This window comes from Sceloporus undulatus, chromosome 9 (genome assembly GCF_019175285.1).
Source record: "Sceloporus undulatus isolate JIND9_A2432 ecotype Alabama chromosome 9, SceUnd_v1.1, whole genome shotgun sequence".
NCBI lineage: Eukaryota > Metazoa > Chordata > Lepidosauria > Squamata > Phrynosomatidae > Sceloporus > Sceloporus undulatus.
Genome location: NC_056530.1, coordinates 18,573,094 through 18,579,359, shown reverse-complemented (window position 1 = coordinate 18,579,359; position 6,266 = coordinate 18,573,094). Strand labels below are relative to the sequence as shown.

General features: G+C 43.5%; 1 protein-coding gene across 1 annotated transcript in view; it reads left to right on the top strand.

Moving 5' to 3' along the window:
- Nucleotides 1–6,030, top strand: part of IGLON5 (IgLON family member 5) — a 129,513-nt gene extending 123,483 nt beyond the window's left edge. Inside the window, exon 9 of the transcript XR_006100795.1 lies at nucleotides 5,116–6,030. The gene's annotated coding sequence lies outside the window, so the exon portion shown is untranslated. The remainder of the gene's footprint in view (nucleotides 1–5,115) is intronic.
- The last annotated feature ends 236 nt before the right edge of the window (nucleotides 6,031–6,266 follow it).

Below are 6,266 nucleotides of genomic sequence, written 5' to 3'. Positions count from 1 at the left end.
CTTCTGCTTGTGCCTACTGGGAAGAGCCTCTCCTCTCCCCTCTTCTTCCATTTGCTGAGCTGAGTGCAAAATAATTTTGGACTCTGAACTCCATTTGCAGCAATTAAAGTAAGCTGAGAACAAAGAGGGAAAGTTGGAAAAGGAGAGATGATCTGGAACATTTTAACAGCAGCTGAAAAAGTAGAGGAAGAATTAGGACTGTCCCTGCCACATTAGGACAGTCTGGATATGAAAGCACTGGTCAGTTTTGCAAGTCTTATTCATTTCAGTTTTGTCCCTTGCTTAATGGGAACCCAAATCTGCTCTCTGGAGTCACCCCCTTCTATTTGATTAATACTAGGGTGATATTTCACCCGTCTCTCTCCTCTTCTTCCCTCTCCATCCATCCTCCCATCTTCCAACAGTTATTTTCTATTAAACACTGTAATGCCTGAAGCAAATGCAGAATGAGATATAACTGGTGCATCCCTGAACCCTGAAGGCCTGCAGTTTATATTAGATGGGCAAGACAAGGATGGAGGAAAGGCCAAGGAAGGGCAAAGAGAGCATCAGTGCAAGAGCAAATAAAGGGAGATTCAGAAGACCATGCCCAGTACTCCTTGACTGTAAAATCTTGTGAGAATGTAGTGGTTTGGGCCATTGTCATGGACTTTGCCTATCAGATCAGGTTCTGAACCGGCCAGAAATAGTCTGCTCTGTTTGCACCAGAACCAAGCTTTGGGCCATGCATTGCTCAGCCATTTTATTGGGCCAGTGCAAACAGGGCCTCAGTATCTCTGATGAAAGAATGAAGACTAAAAAGAATTTCATTAGCTGGACAGAATTCTCATCTGAGGGACATTGCCATTGTTTTGTCCCTCCTATCTACATCCCTGGACTTCTTTCCCTCACTTTGTGTCCTCCCCGGAATCTCTTCTCTCCTTTGCTGAATTAATGGAGTACAAACTATTTTTTGTACTTTGAATTCAGTTTGCATCAACTGAAAGGGGGAAAGAGAGAGGAAGAGAGAGAAACTAGGGGTTTTAAAAGCAGCAATTTCCTATTCTAAAATATTGCAACCCCCCCCCCCCCCAAAAAAAAAAAAGAGTCTTAATTTGTATCTTCAGCTGCAAGAGGCTCCCTGCTTTTGCTTTGGTGGCTGTATGGCTGTCTGAATTTGCACAAGTGTAGCTTCACTTGTTGAACATCAACCTGCCATGAAATAGCATTGATGCTAAATGAGAGCATTGGTAAATCTAGCTCTTTTTTATTCTTTACTCACTTGCTCTGGCACCCCTCTCTCTCAAAAGTGAGGGGAGCTCAGTCAGATGAGCTCTTTAACTGGGCATTAAACTGGGTGCTTCATGCATGCAAATAATATGGGAAGTTCTCTCTCTGATCGTGCCAACTTTAAAGACACAGGAGCCTGTCATAAAACATGCGGCAGCCCTGTTCATTACTCCTGGAGGCACTGACTACTCTCCTCTGAGCAAATAACATGCCAAGGCTTTAACAATACATCCTCCCTTATACTGTACATATTTACAGCCAGAGAGTTCGTTTGTATACCAGACAAGTTGGCAGCTATTATCTGAGCGCCGCAATCTACAAGTCGGTGTGCTTGGATTGATGCTGGTTGAGCGCCACTGAATTCAATAGCATTAACTGCAAAGTCTTTCATCTTAAACTAGTTTGCTCGTTGTGGCCACCACAGATAGTAATTGCGGAGGTGTTTGCTTGTATCTCTCAGAGGAGGCAAGATGGGTTTTGCACAAATTTATCAGGCTGAAAGAAATATACAGCACAGGGAGCAACCTCTCGATGAAACCCAGAATCCATAATCTTCCTCTGGAATAGTCTTTGTGTTCAGGGGTTTATTTGGGAGGGAGGGGGTTTAGAGCAGAAGTAGGCAAATGCCAGCCATTCAGGAGCCCATACCTGCCAAGATTTCACAGATAAAAACTAGGATATGTGTGGGGAAGTGACATTAAAGTGTGGTTAAGAGGGGGGTGGGAATTATTAAGGGGGGGGAGTATACCGTTGCTGGGGTTAGGGGCCCCAGGAAAGTGGAAGACCACAAACAAATTCTCTTATCCTGAGAGAATACCGCTCTAGAAATCTATAGGTCCCGCAGTGCAACTCTGTGGTCAACATCTGCTGGAAGTTGACCATAGAATTGCCTAGAGAAGTGTTCTTTCTAGGGACTTCTAGGTCCTCTGGTGTGACTTCTGGCAAGCATTGACTATAAGGTTGCAATGGATGACCTAGAGATTCCTAGAGAGAGCATATGAATCAAATCCATGAATAATCAGATTTGCAAAAATCAAAGCCACAAATGTAGAGGCACGGCTGCATAAAGACTAGGAGGGGCTGCAGCAGTTTGCTTTTGCCTGAGTCTCCTGGGAAGGGCAAGTTTACTGGGAAGGGACCGGTGTACCCTCCCAAACCCAGCTCTGTTACTCTGGGGTAAAGTGAAGCAGCTGTCTCAAGAAGCTGCATTGGGGTGTCATGAAAGGGCTGTAAAATTTGAGTTATTTCAGGAATTTGTGGAATTTTAATTTATTTAACGTTTTGCTTTAGTGGCTAAAAACCCTTGGGTAGTTTACTAGAGAGTGAGAGAGATGATATTGTCTCAAGCAGTAAAATGTCTTGGGTCTGCCCTGGATTCAGGACAGTAGAATGTGGTAATTAAGCTTGCATATTATATATATATACACAGACACACTTTGCCCACCCATCCGCAGAAACATTTCTGCTGGCATCTGCGCTCAGCAGCAGAACCAAACATATACAGGGATTCCTTCTCTCATGCTGAGATTTCTTTCTTTTGTTTAAAGATCCTGCAAAAATAGCCATAAGGTGATTTTTCACACAAGATAATACCAAACCCTTAGACTGAGACTTGATGCCGTTTGCATATGGATGTGAAACTTGCTAATGCAGAATAGGAAGCAGGAGAAAATGGCTTTCTAAAAGAATGTACATTCTAGGTTAAAGAATGTTGCACTGTGTGATATTCCATTCCATTTCACTCTTCTCCCCAAATTATCTTCTACCTCCCCCCCCCACATTTTTGAAACTCAGTTAAAATCCCATAGTTACCAACAATGCTTAATCTTCTGTGGCCTATTTGTGGAAGTGGATCCCCTGTAAAGTTTTTCTTTTTAATCTTATATATTTTTTCTTTTCGTTTTTTGTATTTCTACAAACCATAGGGCTATTGGGAAATGTGAGAGATGGTAATGGATCTCTCCAGCAGAGGTGACATGGCAGAAGCTGAGCAACAACCAGTCCCATGCCCACCTCCATACACACGGAGTCTGGCAGGGAAAGATGCAAGCTTTGTCTTCTTTATAAGGCATATAAAATACCTTTACTTACCGATTACTACAGGGTGTGGTGGAGGAGAGAAAATATGGCTGGAGGGTAGAGGAGATTCAGGATGAGAGGGCATGTGGGAAAGTAAGCAAACAAGAGGTTAGTAGACATGCACATTAGAAATTAGTATAGGCATTGAAAGATAGCTAGCTCTATCCGGACATCCCTCTAACAATTGATGCCTCCGTCCTGTGTATGTGTTACTATTTATTCTGTAATAAGTCTGGCACTCATTGCCAGAACACTAGAAACAGGATTACTGCCAGAATCTTGTTGGTGACCTACACAGAAGTAATTGCATGTAACACCTGAGTCTGTAGCTTTGGAATTGCTGCAAAGTGGAGATATTCAGCACCCCTGTCCACAATATCCCTCCCCGGGTCATTGTCTTATCTTTGCGCTGACCACCCCATTGCCATTACAAGTGGAACTGGCCCCCTAACTAGAGTTGTCGGTTCAAAATTATCCCTGGAATCTCAGGACCGAAAACCTGAAAGCTAGGAACAATCCTTTGTGATATCAGAGAATGAAGGCCCTAGTGGCATCATTAATCATGAAACATTAAAGTTCAATTATGCAGTGTATTCCATTCAAATAAATAAGCACCAAGCCTGACAAATTCAAGGAGCTAGATATATGTAGATAGATGTGATTAATGAACGGAGCTGAAAAATGTAAAATGAACAAAACATTTTGGCTTCCGCCTTCTTCAGTTGCTGCAGATGAAACTGAGTTGTATACAAGGGGGAAGTTTAGGGTACTCCATTTTTGTCATCCTTCAATGGAAAATGGCATTAGCCAATAAGATCTAACCATGCAGCACGAGGGTCTTAAGTCTATTAAGTCTCCTTTTTGCCCAAAATGTCTGAAGGAGATGGAAAACAGGGACAAACGGACAAATTGGAGAGGCTGTAATATTCTGAGTTGAAATGCCAGACCACTGGTTGCTCCAGCTCCTGGTCAGGATTTCCAACTTATGGATCCTGAAATAAATATGCAGCTGTGTGGTTGTTTTGCCCCCCCACACACAAACACACATGCACTGCAATTGCAGACAAAAATGACACCTTTCCATAATCCTCTGACTGCCCTTTTCTTGTCTCCCCATCCCAAAAGGTAAATCACCTCATGTAGAAGCTTCTGGAATCAGTATCTGATCATTTAAATATATTGCTGGGCCCCTTGTGTTGCTTAAACGTTTTAAAAGTGCTTTTCAAAACCAGAATCGTGCTTCCAGACACTGTCAGTTTGGCTCCACTGGCAGCCCCCCACCCCCAGTTTTTGGCAATCTATGCAGACTGTCGATGGCGAACCTTTTAGAAGCCGAGTGACCAAACTGCAAGCCAAAACCCACTTATTTATTGCAAAGTGCCATGTCCCTCTAGCTTTCTAGTAACAAACTCTGTGCTGGGGCGATGGCACATGTGCCCACAGAGAGGGCTCTGCGTGCCACCTCTGGCACATGTGCCATAAGTTCGCCATCACTGCTGTAGAGGGTCCCAGATCAGAAAGTTGGCCCCTTGACCTGCTTCACTTGCCCACCTCTGCTGTAGCTGCATACCCATTAAATTCTTTTATGATAAATCGAACCGTCAGTCCATAGAACCAAGTAGTGTCTTCTCTGACTCTCTGCACTGCCATGGAGGCAGGTGGAACCTTTCCTCTGCAATAAGGAATCTTTCTAGATGCAAACCATCTGCCTTGCCACTGAGCAATGGGCCCTAGATAATCTTCCAACCCTACTTGTTTCTCATTCAGATCGAGGAAGAGAAAGCCAAGAAGAGGCAGCAGTAAATGGCATGCCATCTGCCAGGTTCCTAGTACATGTGTGTGCTCTGGTGCCTTAGCCCAGGTAGGTGAGTTGTGTGACCTTTGCAGACAACCTTTCACATTCAAAACATGAGCTCCCTAAGCCTTAGGGACATCATTAGGCTCAGGAAACCGAGAGGAGGAATTTGTTGCCCAGGCTAGGAACCTGCACAGTGAAACTGCTTGGATTAAAGGGCTGTTCTGCACTTGTAGATAATTGTGATTTTGCAGTTGTGCTTTCCAATACAGTGATGTAAGCGTACATCTCTATAAAGAGCTTTTCACTAAGAATGTTAATGTGTGCATGCATGCACACACATAGGGAGATTCTCTATACGAAGTGGTCCTACATTAGTTTATTCCTGCCAGCATGGATGGGCTCCTAATGTTCTGTACAATGCCACATCCACCTGTGTGCCATTCTTTGTTTCAAAGAGTGTACTATCAAATATCTGACAGTGGAGAAGGGACAGACAAAAAGGAGTCAACTGCATTGTCAATGGCACAGAAATCTGTCAGAATGGGAACTTGGCACCTGGGGGCATATTTACACAAAGCTCTTAGTTTCATCATAAGGTAGCTGTACAATGCTGGTGCTTTCTTCTTAACAAGAGCTTGGCACCAGATTGGCACCAGCAGCCAAAACCTTTGGCCTGGAAGTCTGTTGGTGCATTACACTGGCATAAATGTGTGCTAAAAGTGGGTTATATCTGGCCAAGAAATATCAGTATATGGACAAGAGGGTTAAAAGTTATTAATGAGGAAGTACAGATAAACTAGAAATGGCTGCAGCAGTTTGCTTTTGCTCAAGTTTACTGGGAAAGGGAAGATTCAGTCCCCCTCTCCTCTCCTCTTCCCGCTTCTGAGTTAAAGAAGTGAAAACTACTTCCACACTTTCATACTCAAAGATATAGCTGCCTTACTCAGTAGAATCAGTATGCAGAGTGGTTTTGTAGCACCTTTGAGACTAACTGAAAAAAAGAAGTTGGCAGCATGAGCTTTCATAGACTAAAGTCTACTTCCTTGGATGCATTCGGTGACTTTAAAACTTAGTTTGCAGCAGTCGAAGTAAATTGAGGACAAAGGGGGGAGTGGGAAAA